Source organism: Lactuca sativa, chromosome 8, assembly GCF_002870075.4.
Source record: "Lactuca sativa cultivar Salinas chromosome 8, Lsat_Salinas_v11, whole genome shotgun sequence".
Taxonomy (NCBI): Eukaryota; Viridiplantae; Streptophyta; class Magnoliopsida; order Asterales; family Asteraceae; genus Lactuca; species Lactuca sativa.
The window spans coordinates 175,752,426-175,771,693 of NC_056630.2; the positions used below are offsets into that span (position 1 = coordinate 175,752,426).

At 42.5% G+C, this 19,268-nt stretch overlaps 1 pseudogene; it reads right to left on the reverse strand.

The window, feature by feature from the left end:
• Positions 1 to 19,268, reverse strand: part of LOC111920623 (protein POLLENLESS 3-LIKE 2-like) — a 61,205-nt pseudogene that overhangs the window by 23,528 nt on the left and 18,409 nt on the right.

A 19,268-nucleotide genomic window follows, 5' to 3' on the forward strand; every position in this document is an offset into this window, starting at 1 on the left:
AATCCGAATGACATCACTACAAACTCTTAGTGTCCATAACGAGTTCGGAAGGCTGTCTTCGGAACATCCTCCCCAAGCACTCGTAACTGTTGATACTCGGATATCAGATCTATCTTTGAAAATTAATTCGCCCCTTGCAGTTGATCGAACAAATCGTCTATGCGAGGTAGAGGGTAACGGTTCTTGACGGTAAGCTTGTTTAGTTCTCTGTAGTGAATGCACATACAAAACGATCCGTCTTTCTTCTTCACGAACAAGACTAGTGCTCCCCAGGGTGAGAAGCTTGGTCTAATAAAGCCCTTGCTGAGCAATTCGTTAAGTTGATCGGATAGCTCCTGCATCTCATCTGGTGCTAGACGATAGGGTGATTTGGCTACTGGGGTAGCCCCTGGAACTAAATCGATTCTAAACTCGACTTGACGTTGTGGAGGTAATCCTGGGAGTTCTTCTGGAAAGATGTCGGGAAAATCGCGTACCACTGGTATGTTCCTTATGTCCTTCGTCTCTTGGCTCACATCGACAACATTAGCAAGGAATGTGCGAAATTCCTTTCGCAAGTACTTCTGGGCTTGAATATTCGAGATGATACGAAGTTTTGTGTTGGGTTTGACGCCATAGACAACATGAGTTTCGCTAAACGGCATATTAAGGCAAACAACCTTTTCATAACACATGATGTCGGCATGATGAAGACTCAACCAATCCATGCCGCTAACGACATCGAAACTTTTAATCGAGACCGAAATGAGGTCGATTGAAAATGAATGGCTATCTAGAGTTAGAGTACATCCTATGTATATACTGCTAGTGCTCTCCGTCTTTCCATTAGCCATTTCTACAGTGAACGATTCTTTAAGTGCATGTGATTGTTGTTTAAGTAAGTGAGCAAATTTATGGTTCACGAAACTCCTCTCCGCTCCACTATCAAACAATATGCATGCATATGAGCTATCGAGGAGAAACGTACCAGTGACCACTGTGGGGTCGACAACCGCTTCCGCGTGGCCTATAGCCAAAACTCTTACCACTCCACCAGCGTTCCCTGCCTTTGGGCAGTTTCTTTTGTAGTGACCCACCTCGCCACATCCGTAGCAAGCCTGGCCCACACCAACGCCAGGGACTTGGTTGATCGGCCTTGCCGGAGCTTTGTAGAAACGAGCAGTGTACCCCTTCCTGTTGCAGTTAGAGCACTGCATTTCCCGACAGGGTCCATTATGGTGGAAGCTGCTTCTTTTTGGCACAGTAATAGTAGGTGCTATCGCAGCATACTGCTTCACCAGCACAATAATAGTAGGTGCTATCACAACATGTATGGCCACGACCTGCTTCTTTTTGCCAGCGTTCAGCGCTGCGTTCTTCTTCTTGTTATCCCAGAACTTCTGCTTATTGTCAGCGGCTTTGGAGGGTTCTAGGATGGCCAGGGTTGTTGTTGTAGTTGGGGTGCGTACTCCATGATCAATGAGCTGCTGTGCCAATCGCTTGACACTATCAAAGGTAGTGGGGTTTGAAGCTAAGCCATTCCCCTGAAATAGAGGCACCAACCCCCAAAAAACCTCTCAACTTTCTTTCCCTCAGTAGGGACCATTCCCAAACATAGTGCTACAAGATCGTTGAATCTGGTAGTGTAGGAAACTATGTCGGAGCCCTAATGGTCAGGCTCCAGAGTTCTTGTTCAAGTTTCTGAACTTCGCCCCTCAGGCAGTACTCTTCTATCATGAGCTCCTTCAGAGCTTCCCAACCCATGACATTTGCCACTATTAGAGTTAGTGACTTGACATGGCTATTCCACCATGTCAGGGTTCTGTCCGCGAAGGTGCACGCAACAAATTTGACTTTACTTCCTTCCAGGCAGGAACATATCTCGAAGATCGATTTTGTCTTCTCAAACCATTGCAAAAGGGCAATGATTCTGCCAGTCCCATTGAAGGACCCGGGCTGGCAGTTGGTGAAGTCCTTATATGAGCACTCCTTATAGCACACTGGATCATCAGTTGAGTGGAATGCACAGTTTTTCCACTCTCGCTAGTTCCATTAGCACTGAACTGAGCTAGGGCTGCCGTAACAGCCGCATTCACCGCAACATGCATTGATGCCTGGGTTGTATTGTGGAAGAGGTGGAGGTTGCGTAGGAGTTATCGGAGGATTACGCCTTGTCACTCTCCGACGAGGCATAGTTCGACTAAAAGTTTACAAAGATGAAGATGATAGTAAGAATCAATTGTAAGAATAATGAAAATGGATCATGGACTAACTCTCCATAGTCCAACAAAACAAATGAGAGTACGATTGATATAGAGATCTAGTAGTAGAAGTCCGAAAGTACTTCGATATGGATTTCCCCAAAGGATTAGATGACTGTCAATAATACTGGCATTAATGATGTAAAAAGTTTGGAAAAATGACCTAAAAGTAGGTCTTACATCAACCCAAAATAAGAAAATTTTGACAGTACTAAGACCTAACATCAGTACTAGATAAATAGGAATATTTACAGGGAAGAGTGCTACATAGAGCATAGATACGAAGTCTATTCCTTAAACAAAAAGAAAGGACGAGTAAAGCATCTTCTACCAACGACAGGTACCCCTCGAGCGAACCCTCAAGTCAGCCAGCTGACGCTCCACATCAAGGAGGTGTCGTTGATAAACCCTTTGGCGTACCCGGAGCTCTATGACTTCAGCTCGAGTTGCAACCAGTTCTTATTGCAGAGCCTCATTGTCTCTGTCAGCTCTCTCACGAGCATCTTCTAGAAGATGAATGCGGACTGTATTAACTCCCGCATTGGCATCAACCTCCATGATTTGGTGGATGGCTGTCCTACCCTGCTCTGATACCGATCTGCACTTAGCATACTAAGTTTAAGTCTAGAAATCCTGCAAATTCCTAGTTCGCTTAAACTAATGCTCTGATACCAACTGTGACATCCCCAAAATCTCGGCCAGAAAAGACCGATTTCATTTATGCTTTTTAAACATTTTCAGAGTAAATCCTTTTAATTTTAAAAGAGATGCGGAATTTGTGCCCAAAAATAAAACATGATAAAATAGATATTTATCAAAACATTTCACAAAGGAATATGATTTCATTTCATAATCATAAGTCGGGATGTCATGTTCCGATACAGATCATAAAGCATAAACAATACCATTACAAGTCATTTAACAATATAAACATATACAGACTTGTAAACAAAACAACTTGATGATTCGTCCATCTTAAGCTCTTGCGCCACTTCTTGTAATACAAATAAACTGAGTGGCACATCGAATAGGTGATTGTAACAATGAAGGCACCATGTAGATTTGCATGGTTATTCACACCCGCTTTGTGATCCTCGATATCCCAGTCGAAACTAGAGGGGCATATCGAGATTTAAACATGACATTGAAAGGTTCAATGAATCTCAAAGAATCTAGGAATTCTAAATACATTTAAAACTTAAGCTTATGTTTTTCATGGTGAAGAATTAGTGAATCGTCATTCACTTACCTCCAAATTATTTGCATGTTGGATCACGGTATCCCTTTTCTAATGTGTAAATAATGTTGTTGGGTCCTAGCCCTAATTTTTCATTTTGGGTGTTTAATTAGGGATTCAATTCTAATCGAGCTTTGTTCCTTTCTATTTGTAGATGTCTAACGCAAACAACGCTGCTGCTAGCTCATTCACACTAATGAGCCTTTGTCAAAAAGTGACTTTCGATGGATCGAACTTTAGCGAATAGATAAGATACATTCGCACTATCGCGTGTTACGAGGACAAAGAGTATGTTCTTGATGAGAAGCTCGAGAAGTTCAATCTGGAAACTGCTACTCCTGAAGAGATGGCTGTCTTTGAGACCCATGAGCGTGATGCAACGAAAGTTGCAAAGGTATGTTGATCGTCTTAGCAAGTTGAATGTCAAATTTGGGGAAGATTTGGCTATCGACATTGTTCTTCACTCCTTGCCCTCATTCGATAACCAATTTAGGATGACCTACCACATGAACAAGGAAGAGGTCACCCTAAGCAAACTCCAAAGGCTCCTAAGGACTGCTGAGAGCAACCTTAAGGACAAGTCTGTTGCACCAACTCCTAATCCATCCGCTGCTCCTGTTTTGGCTATAGGGCAGGGAAGGGGCAAGAAGAGAAGGGCTCCGTCAAAGAGCCACCGCAAGGGAAAATCCCAAGATGGTTCCTCTTCTAGTGGGACCAAGGTTGATCCTGCTAAGCCCAACCCTAACCCAAAGGAGGCAGAGTGCCATCATTGCCACAAAATAGGGCATTAGAAGAGAAGCTGCCCGAAATATCTGCAAGCCATCAAGGATGGAAAGATCAAGCCAACTTATGCAGGTATATACACAATTAAATCTAATGATTCATCTCATTCTATTTCTTGGGTTCTTGATACAGGATGTGGTTACCACATTTGTTCTGATTTGCAAGGACTAGGAAGAAATAAGGATGTGGAGCTTGGAAGAATAAATCTAATCATGGGGAACAGAAGAACGTCAGCTGTTACCAAGATTGGAGTGTATTCTTTAGTGCTTAGTAATTGATTGAATTTAGATTTAAATAATTGTTGCTACTCGCCAGATATGGCAAGAAACATCATTTCTTTTCATGGTTTGTTTAGACAAGGATTTAGATATTCGTTATTAATGAGAATAGTTCAATTTATGCTTATCTAAATGGTGTTTTATATTTTGAAGCAATGCCTTGTAATGGAATTTATGAAACTATTATGGTTGTAGATAACCTAGGAAATGATGTGTTGTGTGTGGATTCTTCCAATAGTATGGATAAAGCATCTCTGTGGCATTGTCGTCTTGGACATGTCAACAACAAGCGCATAGCCCAACTCCAAAAGGATGGAGTGTTTTAGTCATTCGACCTTAGGGAAGATGACACGTGCGAGTCTTGTTTACTTGGAAAGATGACCAAGTCACCCTTCACAGGCACTTGTGAGAGGGGCGAGGGTTTATTGGATATCATACACACCTACATGTGTGGTCCCTTTAGATCCACCACAAAGGATGGAAACCGCTTCTACGTGACTTTCACCGATGATTATAGTAGATATGGGTATATTTACTTAATCAAGCATAGGTCAGAAATGTTTGAAAAGTTCAAAGATTTCAAGCATGAAGTGGAGAATCAATTGGGCAGGAAAATCAAGATGCTTCGATCCGATCGAGGAGGAGAGTACCTAAGTTTTCAACCCACAATAATTATATTTAATTTCAATAATCAACAACAAACCCGATTACCCATTCCCGTTATCCTCACTTTACGTCCCTTAAACAACATCTATTATAAGGGACCTAATCTAGGATTTTTCATCGGGACAGACATTACTGCAAAGGGGCTTCCTTAGCAATAAATATCCTAAAGGCAACCATGAGGGGGATAGAGTACACCAGTGAACACGTCGTTCAAAACACCTACAGGTTATGAGCCTACTAGTGTTCCACAGGACAATCTAGAATAGTCCGTGGTCATCATCCATACTCTGCTGAATGACTAGAATAACACCAACAACACCGAGGCCTCTCATCTGTTTATTACACACCAACTATCTACCCATGTTCTACCCACCATATTAGTAGATAAAAATATACATTTTTATACAAAGTGTAAAACCTGTATAGCATGCTCGATCAATACATTTTTCCACATAACAGATGAGGCATACACACATAACACCTATTTCATAGAGAATAAATCAGATCTATGAGATAGAATAAAGTGAATATACATTCACACATATAACAACAAAATATATACACGTAGCACGTATTTTATATAAAATATTTCATAATATTGCGTTGGAAGAAAATGACTACACACTCACTTGATCAGAAAATGATCGGGCAACACTACGGCTTGCAGAAGTAGTGTTTCTCCGTAGATCTGGAAGATCTTCAGAAAAACCGGGCTCCTCGCGGGCAGAGCTTCGGCTCTGGAATAACGTTCTTTGGGATCCTCGGGGCTTCGGATCTTGCTTCGGGGCTCGGGAATATTATCGGGGCTTCGGGTATAAATGGCACGCAAATTGAGGCAAAAGATGAGAGAAAAAGGAAGAAGTTGTAAAAGGAAAGAAGCTGGCTCCGCATCCCCTTTTATAGGGCTGATCCTCAGGGTTACGCTGGGCGTAACTTCGGGGTACGCGGGGTGTACTGCCTCGGAAGCCATCACTACTTGCGTCATCGGCGCTTCGACGTCATCGCTTACGAACCCGGAGCACTCGAGTGGTACGGTGGGCGTACACCAGTACGCTGGGCGTACTTCGGATGAGTCCGGTGACTCCTCTCCAGATAATACCAACATTTAGAATTAATTATAAATATTAAATATATAATAAACTTCAAAGATTCGTATCTCCCTCATACGAACTCCGTTTTCGACATTCTTTATATCCACGCGTAGGGGAGACTACACTCTACAACTTTCGTTTAGACTCCGTCGGCGAATTTTGAATTTATTTTTTATTATTTATTTTTAGTAGGCCGGGACAGAAAAAATTCGTTATAAATTCATAACTTCTTCGTCCGACGTCCGTTCTCGCCTAACTTTTCATCGTTTCGCTACTAACAACGAGATCTTCGATTCTCGTTTAGATTGTTTCGGCTAAAACTGCTCGATCTCAAATCGAGTATTCGGGCTGCATACTGCACAGTCGAAACTTCAGAAAATCATAACTTCCTCATACGAAGTCAGATTTGGGCGTTCTATATATATATTCGGAAACCTCGTTTCAACTACTACAGCATTATCCAAAGATATCAAGTTTATTTTACACTTAAATTTTGATGCTCATTTTATTCTTAATTCAATTAAATTATAATAATTAAGAAAACAGACGTAAATCACATAATTCACAAATAATACATTTTTATTATTTCAAATTTAGGTTACAAAGGTTAACCTAGACTATTACATTGCTAAAAATGGCAAGCCTAGAAACACAGGCGTTACAGTACGACCATATGAAGGGTGTCCGGTCGTACACTCTTTGTGTTCAATGCAAAACACTTATGAACTCACCAACTTAATTATTGACACTTTTTCGAAAACACTTGTATTTCTCAAGGAATCAGTAATACAGGTAACCACCAGCTTTTGGCGAAGGGAACACTAAGGATGTTTTGTTATTGAACATTTATCATCTCATTGTAATATTCTTTTGCTAATATGTATAACGCAACAACAAACGTTTTCATTATATATGTGATGGTTGTGTTACTTTCTTTACAATATTCAATGGTTGTGATACTACGTGAAGTCATCCACCCCCGAATGTTTCCGCCATTCTGGTTTGGGGGTGTGACAGATTGGTATCAGAGCATTGTTTATAGTGAACTAAGTATATCGAACCACATACGATATACAAACTATAAATGCAAAGGGAACCAAAAACTCTCTGATGAAACATTTTCTTGAACTAAATACATTCTTTTAAAGATAAACATTTTTACAAGCATGCATTAATCTCATATCATAACAAGTTTTACTAAAAAGTATTAAGGCAAGTTACGACACTACGATTGAGCCCCGGGGTATGTAATCAAGTCGAGAATAAATATAGCCTGATCAACTATATTTATCCTGGATTTGACCAACGTACGTCGAGGAATGGTCGTAGTGGACAACAAGCCGAAAACTTACCAAATACAAAATTATTTTAGTTTCGCCAAATAGTATAGAAGTATTATTAAAAATAGTTGTACAAAAAAATAATAATAATAATAATAATAATAATAATAATAAGTCGTTAAATAGAAATTTCTTTTCTTATAACGTTCTCATACGTCTATCCTAGTACAGACAAATGGCCGGATTCCATTTACCAGGAGATCCCTACTACCCAAACCAAGGCAACGGCGGTTGGATAGAAGAAGACCCGGAGGAAGACCCGGAGGAAATCGAAGAAGAGGTCGAGGAAGAATTCGAAGTCGAAGTCGGAGAGGAGTTCGAAGTCGACGAAGAGATCATGGAGATTTCTAGCGGGACAGACTCCGAGCCAGAAGTGTACGACCCTCCCATCCCTCATCCTCCCGTAATCAGACCAGATCAACCGGGACCCATCCCCATCTGGGGAAGCCACCTCTACTACTGGAGCCGCCAGCAAGGTGTACGCCCTCCATTCGGCATGTGTCGGGATTTTTACAACGTCAGTGGGGGAGGCTCAGCTGATCGAGCACTTCCTGTCGTCGTGAACGCTATAGCTAACCAGAACTACCAGGCGGTCCAACAAGCAGCCAGAGTTCGCGAAATCAATGCTGCTACCCAAGGTAACGCCGCTGACATCCGCCGTCTGGAAGGACTACACGAGAATACCCAAATCTACACGGGAACACTTCAAAACCAAATGATAACGGCTCTGGCAGAAATAAGAGAAATGAAGGAGCAACAAGCAGATCTCGAGAGGCGACTAATGGGAGTCAAACGGTCAGATGCCGAGTCTAGCTCCAAACGCCGCAAGTAGAGCTTGTTCGATGCCCAACAATTTTGTTATAGATTAGGATTTCAGATAAAAGTTTTTCCCTTATTTCCCTTTTGTATCTACAATCGGAGACCTCTAGGAGGGTCAAATTTTCCCGAACAAGATATGTAATGTAACACACCTCAGGTGTGACCTATATATATGAATATGAAGTATTTCTTATATACCTCTCAAAAATTTCGAGTTTTAAATTTCTATGCCTACCTTGAAACCATAAACTAAAGTCAAAACAAATTACAAGATACAACTAACACACGATTGTCAAAACATTAGAAACTTATAGTATTCATTCTTATTTTTCTCTACCAGAACATGCCTCCTCGTAGATCAACACGCAGAAACTCAACTTCAACACCACCTCCACCACCTCCTCAAATTATGGACACCGTTATGTTCCAGACTGCTGTAACCGCTGCTGTAACTGCAACAATGGCACAAATAAGCAACAACGTATCGGGAGGAGGAACTAACAGTTTTACAAATGGCCAAGGTCAAAGCCGTTCAGGGGTATGCACTTACAAAGACTTCACCAACGGAAAACCTATTCCCTTTTACGGGACTGGGGGAGTATTGGCTCTATCTCAATGGATAGAGAAAACAGAAGCTGTATTCGAAATCTGTGCATGTCCTGAAGAAAGCAAAGTAAATTTCGCTGCTTTTACTTTCTCCGAACGCGCCCTGACATGGTGGAACGGCCACGTCCAGACACTAACCCTGGTGGTGGCAAACTCCATGGGTTGGGAAAACCTAAAAAGAATGCTCCTTCGAGAATACAGCCCAAGAGGCGAGATTCAGAAGCTTGAATAGGAATTGTGGAACCTTTCGATGGTAGGTTCGGACATAGCAGGTTACACCAACAGGTTCAGTGACTTAATAACACTTTGCCCAGGAATGTTAACCCTGGAGAGCCAAAAGGTCGAGAGATACATCTGGGGACTATCACCCCAACTTCGAGGAAGTGTGCTAGCTTCCAGACCCTTGACTTTCGCCAGCGCCAAGGAACTAGCGCAATCTCTTGTTGATCATGGTGTCTGTCAAGGAGTCGCGGCGATTATGGCTGAACCAACCAAAGGGAACAGCAACAATGAAATCAATGCCAACAACAACAAGAAGAAATTTTGGAACAAAAGGAAGGGGCAAACTTCGCAAGAACCTTCAAAGAAACAAATGGTTGCAGTTCATGCTGCTACTACCCCCACCACAACTCCTGCTACCTCTGCACCAACAAAACCATATGCAGGGAATCTGCCCAAGTGCAGCAAGTGCAACTACCATCACTATGGTATTTGTCGCGAGATGCACTGCAGGAACTGTGACAGGAAAGGGCATACAGCCCGTTTCTGTAAAGCACCGGCTCGACCAATCACCCAAGTTTCTTGCACTGGAGTAAGCCGGGCGTGTTATGGGTGCGGAGAGACCGGACACTTCAGGAGGAATTGTCCCAAGGAAAGGAATATTGGCGGTGTGGGGAGAGTGCTGGCAGTAGGACAGAATGAAGCAATAGCAGACCCGACGGTGGTTACGGGTACGTTCCTACTCAACAACACTTATGCATGCATACTTTTTGACTGCGGTGCGGAGAGAAGTTTTGTGAGTCATAAATTCAAACACCTACTTAATCAAAAACCCCAAGCACTCAATAAAATATTCACTGTAGAAATGGCAAACGGTAAAACAGAACACGCAAACGATTTGTACGTAGGGTGCACACTAAATTTAAATGAGCGCTTGTTTCGAGTCGATCTTATGCCCATTTCCATAAGAAGTTTCGATGTCATCATCGGTATGGACTGGTTGAGCCTTCACCATGCCGATATCCTTTGCCACGAAAGGGCTGTTCGCCTAAATCTGCCAAACGGTGAAACTCTTGTCATTTATGGCGACAAATCTAGTTCAAGTTTACAAATCATTTCCTGTATTAAAGCACAAAAGTATCTTCGTAAGGAATATCATGCCTTCCTAGCCCACGTAGTAGACAAGAAACGAGAATCGAAAAACATTAAAGACATTCCGGAAGTCTGCAATTTCCCAGACATCTTTCCAGAAGATCTTCCAGGAATCCCACCGGAACGTCAAATCGAATTCAGAATCGACCTAATCCCCGGAGCTACCCCTGTAGCAAAGTCACTTTACCATTTATCCCCAGCAGAGATGCAGGAACTATCCAGTCAATTAAACGAGCTGCTGAGCAAGGGATTCATCAGACCGAGCTTCTCACCATGGGGAGCGCCAGTCCTATTCGTGAAAAAGAAGGACGGATCCTTTCGCATGTGCATCGATTATCGGGAACTGAACAAACTCACGATCAAGAACCGATATCCCTTACCGCGCATAGACGATCTATTCGACCAACTACAGGGAGAAAGTTACTTCTCACAGATCGATCTAAGGTCTGGTTATCACCAACTGCGAGTACTGGAGGGAGACATCCCTAAAACGGCTTTCCGAACACGTTATGGTCACTACGAATTTGTAGTAATGCCCTTCGGATTGACGAATGCTCCAGCAGTGTTCATGGACTTGATGAACCGAGTATGTCGTCCCTTCCTGGATAAATTCGTGATCGTCTTCATAGATGATATACTCATCTATTCAAGAAGCCAGGAAGAACACAGCAAACATCTCCGCCAAGTACTGGAAACATTAAGGGCAGAGAAACTTTACGCAAAATTTTCCAAATGCGAATTTTGGATTCGGGAAGTGGATTTCCTAGGACATGTTGTAAGCAAAGAAGGAATACACGTGGACCCTTCCAAGATAAAGGCAATAGATAATTGGACTACTCCAAGAGCCCCTACAGAAATCCGGCAATTTTTGGGACTCGCTGGATATTACCGAAGATTCATACCGAACTTTTCAAAGATTGCCAAGCCACTTACCACCCTAACCCTGAAGAATGTGACCTTCGACTGGGGAGAAAAACAAGACAGCGCATTTCAGACACTAAAGCGAGCCTTATGTAGTGCGCCCATCCTAACCTTGCCAGAGGGAACGGAGGACTTCGTGGTCTATTGTGATGCATCAAACCAAGGACTTGGGTGTGTCTTAATGCAAAGAGGGAAGGTCATCGCCTACGCCTCAAGACAACTAAAGACGCACGAAGTTAACTACACAACGCATGATCTTGAGCTAGGAGCAGTCGTCTTCGCTCTGAAGATATGGAGAGACTATCTCTACGGCACAAAATGTACCATCTTCACTGATCATAAAAGCCTCCAACATATCCTCAATCAGAAGGAACTCAACATGAGACAAAGACGATGGGTAGAACTACTAAGTGATTACGAGTGCGAAATTCGATACCACCCTGGAAAAGCTAATGTAGTGGCTGATGCACTCAGTCGGAAGGAGTACTCAGGTCGCCGGGTGAAGTCCCTAACTATGACGATCCATTCACACCTGTCCACGCAAATCAAGGAAGCCCAAGTAGAAGCCTTGAAATCCGAAAACGTGACAGGAGAAGCCCTAAGGGGAATGGATAAGAACCTTGAGACCAAGAACAACGGAATTCGTTATTTCATGGATCGAATTTGGATACCGAAGTTTGGTGGATTCAGAGAAATCGTTATGGACGAAGCCCATAAAACACGATACTCCATACATCCCGGCTCCGATAATATGTATCTCGATCTCAAGAAGTTGTACTGGTGGCAAAACATGAAAGCCGAAATTGCTACCTACGTGAGCAAATGCCTGACATGTGCCAAAGTCAAGGTGGAATATCAGAAGCCCTCGGGTTTATTACAACAACCAGAAATACCCGAATGGAAGTGGGAGCGGATAACCATGGATTTCATAACAAAATTACCCAAGACAACAAGCGGACTCGACACCATTTGGGTAATTGTCGACAGGTTAACTAAGTCAACGCATTTCCTACCGATCAAGGAGACGGATAAATTGGAGAAGTTAACAAGGACATACCTCAGAGAAATTGTACGACTGCATGGTGTGCCCATATCCATTATCTCGGACCGAGATAGTAGATTCACCTCAAGGTTCTGGCAGTCGCTACAAAGAGCTTTGGGGACAAGGCTAGACATGAGTACCGCTTATCACCCACAAACCGACGGCCAGAGCGAAAGAACTATACAAACCCTAGAAGACATGTTGAGAGCTTGCGTAATCGATTTTGGAAAAGCATGGGATACACATCTACCATTGGTCGAGTTCTCATACAACAATAGCTACCACACCAGTATCAAAGCTGCCCCGTTTGAAGCCCTCTATGGCCGCAAATGCAGGTCACCTTTGTGCTGGGCCGAAGTGGGGGACACGCAACTAGCAAAAGGACAAGCAACTGACAACATGCTCACTGGACCATAAATCATAAGGGAGACTATGGAGAAGATTGTTCAAATCCGAGAACGTCTAAAAGCATCAAGGGATAGACAAAAGAGTTACGCAGATAAGAGACGCAAACCCTTGGAATTCCAAGTTGGAGACCATGTCCTACTCAAAGTCTCACCTTGGAAAGGTTTAATACACTTCGGAAAACGTGGAAAACTGAACCCTTGATACATCAGACCATTCGAGATCCTTGCCAGGATCGGTCTAGTGGCCTACAAACTTAGACTACCTCAGGAACTCCACAACGTACACCCTACCTTTCACGTATCGAATCTGAAGAAGTGCTTATCCGACGAGACCCTTGTCGTCCCTCTACACGAAATTGCAATAAATGAAAACCTTCAATTTGTGGAGGAACCAGTAGAGATCATGGATCGAGAAATCAAAAGGACTAAACAAAGCCGCATACCCATTGTAAAGGTTCGCTGGAACACCAAGCGAGGACCTGAATACACCTGGGAACGCGAGGATCAGATGAAACAAAAGTACCCGCATCTTTTTCCTAAAACTGTAAACACTATCTTAGATTAAATTTCGGGATGAAATTCCCTTAACAGGGGGATGATGTGACAACCCTATATTTTTCAAAAGCATTGTAACACTCGAAAGCTAAGTACAACGAAATTAACCTCGAAAATAAAGTGTTCAAGTATCTAAGTTGGGATGCATCAAATATTAGATATCATGCCAAGGTTTCCAAAAACATAAAGAACGCTCAAAACCGGGTTATATTGAAGAAATTATAACCACTCGTATATTTACGACACGACGTTAAAACATTATTTGACGTAAAAAGTAGAATCTCAATAAAATGCATTTTGCCTTAAGTATCTAAACAAAAGTCGTAGATCTCGTTGAAAGGTGAGCGTGCATAAAAAGATCGCCCAAATTGGACCTCGTGTGAAGAAGTTACGGATTTTCAAAGTTTCGTAACAGTAGTAGAGGGCTAAAAACTCGGATTGAAGATCGAGTGTTATTTAGCTATCGCCACCTAAACGGAAGTTGAAGATCTCCTCAGTGGTAATAAAACAATAAAAAGACAAACGAAAACCGACGTCGAATAAAGAACCTATGAATTTTTAACGAACTTTAGGAGGCCCGGCCTATTAAAAATATATCATTAAAAATAAAGTCAAAACTAGCCGACGGAGTCTAAATGAAAGTTGTAGAACATAATCTCACCTACGCGTGGATATAAAGAACGCGAAAAACGGAGCTAGTACGCGAAAGTTACGGAATTTAGAAGTCGGAAGCAGGGATTACGCCCCGCGTACTCTGGGAGTACGCCCCGCGTACTAGACCCAGAGTCGAGTCCCATCGGCCCGCCCAAGCTACGCTTAGCTAGACCCGAGTCGTAAGCCATGACGCCATATTACGCCCCGCGTACTCCAAGATTACGCGCAGCGTACGGGGGTTTCCAACCCTATAAATAGAAGGCATAAGCTTCGAGTTTTTGCACACCTTCACCATTTCTCAGCGATTCTCTCAGCTCCAGAGACCATTTTCTTACCTTGGTTCCCGCACTCGAGCCCCGATGAAAGATTTACGCTGCAGAGATCCCTGAAGAGCCCGACGACGCAACCATCCGCGGTCGAAGTTCTGCTCAACCCTAGCCTCTCTCTTCAAACTTAACGGGTGAGTTCATACCCCTACTTTTCAATTCTTTTCACGTTTTAGGGGGGGGAGGAAATACAAGTACATTACAAATCAAAGTATCATTTTATAAACATAATTATCGTTTTTATAGGGTTTTGATACTAAAATAACTTTATGTTTAAAGGCCTATTATATCACCAAGTTGTTATTACCAAATGGGAACATACTTTTGAGAAACTATAATGAGTGTAGTATTCAAGTGATTCATACATTTTACATATACATCTCGACAAATGAAATGTTTTCAAAAGAAGTAAAGTCTTTATTATCGTAAATCTGTTTATACCAAGTAATGTGAGACATTTAAACTTCAACGTACTTGTATGTATGCATTTCAAGTCCTGTATGATATACCATAATCTCTTGGAGAGAGAGCGTGATACTTGTGTATAGATCTATACGGGATTGACAATCCCACACCTAAGCTGTTAGCTACAGCTAGGCCGGCGGGCCTGGGGTGACAAATGTCAGAACAGTTCCAACGCCTGAAGAACGTTGTTACAGGCCATCAGTGTCAATAGCATGGTTATAAAACTCACATAAAAGTATAAAAACAAGTTTGATTTACGAGGTTCATATATGCATTTCAGTTTTCCATCTTATTGTTAATACAAATTTCATCACTATTATTCAAGTATGGAAAACACAAACGCACTCCAACACGGGAAACTTTTCAAATCATTTATAGAAAATATTGGATTTTCTGAAAACCTCGTTCATCGATTTACTATAAAAATGGACATTGTGTTCAATGCAAAACACTTATGAACTCACCAACTTAATTGTTGACACTTTTTCGAAAACACTTGTATTTCTCAGGGAATCAGTAATACAGGTAACCACCAGCTTTTGGCGAAGGGAACACTAAGGATGTTTTGTTATTGAACATTTATCATCTCATTGTAATATTCTTTTGCTAATATGTATAACGCAACAACAAACGTTTTCATTATATATGTGATGGTTGTGTTACTTTCTTTACAATATTCAATGGTTGTGATACTACGTGAAGTCATCCACCCCCGAATATTTCCGCCATTCTGGTTTGGGGGTGTGACAGATTGGTATCAGAGCATTGTTTATAGTGAACTAAGTATATCGAACCACATACGATATACAAACTATAAATGCAAAGGGAACCAAAAACTCTCTGATGAAACATTTTCATGAACAAAATACATTCTTTTAAAGATATACATTTTTACAAGCATGCATTAATCTCGTATCATAACAAGTTTTACTAAAAAGTATTAAGGCAAGTTACGATACTACGATTGAGCCCCGGGGTATGTAATCAAGTCGAGAATAAATATAGCCTTATCAACTATATTTATCCTGGATTTGACCAACGTACGTCGAGGAATGGTCGTAGTGGACAACAAGCCGAAAACTTACCAAATACAAAATTATTTTAGTTTCGCCAAATAGTATAGAAGTATTATTAAAAATAGTTGTACAAAAAATAATAATAATAATAATAATAATAAGTCGTTAAATAGAAATTTCTTTTCTTATAACGTTCTCATACGTCTATCCTAGTACAGACAAATGGCCGGATTCCATTTACCAGGAGATCCCTACTACCCAAACCAAGGCAACGGCGGTTGGATAGAAGAAGACCCGGAGGAAGACCCGGAGGAAATCGAAGAAGAGGTCGAGGAAGAATTCGAAGTCGAAGTCGGAGAGGAGTTCGAAGTCGACGAAGAGATCGTGGAGATTTCTAGCGGGACAGACTCCGAGCCAGAAGTGTACGACCCTCCCATCCCTCATCCTCCCGTAATCAGACCAGATCAACCGGGACCCACCCCCATCTGGGGAAGCCACCTCTACTACTGGAGCCGCCAGCAAGGTGTACGCCCTCCATTCGGCATGTGTCGGGATTTTTACAACGTCAGTGGGGGAGGCTCAGCTGATCGAGCACTTCCTGTCGTCGTGAACGCTATAGCTAACCAGAACTACCAGGCGGTCCAACAAGCAGCCAGAGTTCGCGAAATCAATGCTGCTACCCAAGGTAACGCCGCTGACATCCGCCGTCTGGAAGGACTACACGAGAATACCCAAATCTACACGGGAACACTTCAAAACCAAATGATAACGGCTCTGGCAGAAATAAGAGAAATGAAGGAGCAACAAGCAGATCTCGAGAGGCGACTAATGGGAGTCAAACGGTCAGATGCCGAGTCTAGCTCCAAACGCCGCAAGTAGAGCTTGTTCGATGCCCAACAATTTTGTTATAGATTAGGATTTCAGATAAAAGTTTTTCCCTTATTTCCCTTTTGTATCTACAATCGGAGACCTCTAGGAGGGTCAAATTTTCCCGAACAAGATATGTAATGTAACACACCTCAGGTGTGACCTATATATATGAATATGAAGTATTTCTTATATACCTCTCAAAAATTTCGAGTTTTAAATTTCTATGCCTACTTTGAAACCATAAACTAAAGTCAAAACAAATTACAAGATACAACTAACACACGATTGTCAAAACATTAGAAACTTATAGTATTCATTCTTATTTTTCTCTACCAGAACATGCCTCCTCGTAGATCAACACGCAGAAACTCAACTTCAACACCACCTCCACCACCTCCTCAAATTATGGACACCGTTATGTTCCAGACTGCTGTAACCGCTGCTGTAACTGCAGCAATGGCACAAATAAGCAACAACGTATCGGGAGGAGGAACAAACAGTTTTACAAATGGCCAAGGTCAAATCCGTTCAGGGGTATGCACTTACAAAGACTTCACCAACGGAAAACCTATTCCCTTTTACGGGAATGGGGGAGTATTGGCTCTATCTCAATGGATAGAGAAAACATAAGTTGTATTCGAAATCTGTGCATGTCCTGAAGAAAGCAAAGTAAAGTTCGCCGCTTTTACTTTCTCCGAACGCGCCCTGACATGGTGGAACGGCCACGTCCAGACACTAACCCTGGTGGTGGCAAACTCCATGGGTTGGGAAAACCTGAAAAGAATGCTCCTTCGAGAATACTGCCCAAGAGGCGAGATTCAGAAGCTTGAATAGGAACTGTGGAACCTTTCGATGGTAGGTTCGGACATAGCAGGTTACACCAACAGGTTCAGTGACTTAATAACACTTTGCCCAGGAATGTTAACCCTAGAGAGCCAAAAGGTCGAGAGATACATCTGGGGACTATCACCCCAACTTCGAGGAAGTGTGCAAGCTTCCAGACCCTTGACTTTCGCCAGCGCCAAGGAACTAGCGCAATCTCTTGTTGATCATGGTGTCTGTCAAGGAGTCGCGGCGATTATGGCTGAACTAACCAAAGGGAACAGCAACAATGAAATCAATGCCAACAACAACAAGAAGAAATTTTGGAACAAAAGGAAGGGGCAAACTTCGCAAGAACCTTCAAAGAAACAAATGGTTGCAGTTCATGATGCTACTACCCCCACCACAACTCCTGCTAACTCTGCACCAACAAAACCATATGCAGGGAATCTGCCCAAGTGCAGCAAGTGCAACTACCATCACCATGGTATTTGTCGCGAGATGCACTGCAGGAACTGTGACAGGAAAGGGCATACAGCCCGTTTCTGTAAAGCACCGACACGACCAATCACTCAAGTTTCTTGCACTGGAGTAAGCCGGGCGTGTTATGGGTGCGGAGAGACTGGACACTTCAGGAGGAATTGTCCCAAGGAAAGGAATATTGGCGGTGTGGGGAGAGTGCTGGCAGTAGGACAGAATGAAGCAATAGCAGACCCGACGGTGGTTACGGGTACGTTCCTACTCAACAACACTTATGCATGCATACTTTTTGACTGCGGTGCGGAGAGAAGTTTTGTGAGTCATAAATTCAAACACCTACTTAATCAAAAACCCCAAGCACTCAATAAAATATTCACTGTAGAAATGGCAAACGGTAAAACAGAACACGCAAACGATTTGTACGTAGGGTGCACACTAAATTTAAATGAGCGCTTGTTTCGAGTCGATCTTATGCCCATTTCCATAAGAAGTTTCGATGTCATCATCGGTATGGACTGGTTGAGCCTTCACCATGCCGATATCCTTTGCCACGAAAGGGCTGTTCGCCTAAATCTGCCAAACGGTGAAACTCTTGTCATTTATGGCGACAAACCTAGTTCAAGTTTACAAATCATTTCCTGTATTAAAGCACAAAAGTATCTTCGTAAGGAATATCATGCCTTCCTAGCCCACGTAGTAGACAAGAAACGAGAATCGAAAAACATTAAAGACATTCCGGAAGTCTGCAATTTCCCAGACATCTTTCCAGAAGATCTTCCAGGAATCCCATCGGAACGTCAAATCGAATTCAGAATCGACTTAATCCCCGGAGCTACCCCTGTAGCAAAGTCACATTACCATTTAGCCCCAGCAGAGATGCAGGAACTATCCAGTCAATTAAACGAGCTGCTGAGCAAGGGATTCATCAGACCGAGCTTCTCACCATGGGGAGCACCAGTCCTATTCGTGAAAAAGAAGGACGGATCCTTTCGCATGTGCATCGATTATCGGGAACTGAACAAACTCACGATCAAGAACCGATATCCCTTACCGCGCATAGACGATCTATTCGACCAACTACAGGGAGCAAGTTACTTCTCAAAGATCGATCTAAGGTCTGGTTATCACCAACTGCGAGTACTGGAGGGAGACATCCCTAAAACGGCTTTCCGAACACGTTATGGTCACTACGAATTTGTAGTAATGCCCTTCGGATTGACGAATGCTCCAGCAGTGTTCATGGACTTGATGAACCGAGTATGTCGTCCCTTCCTGGATA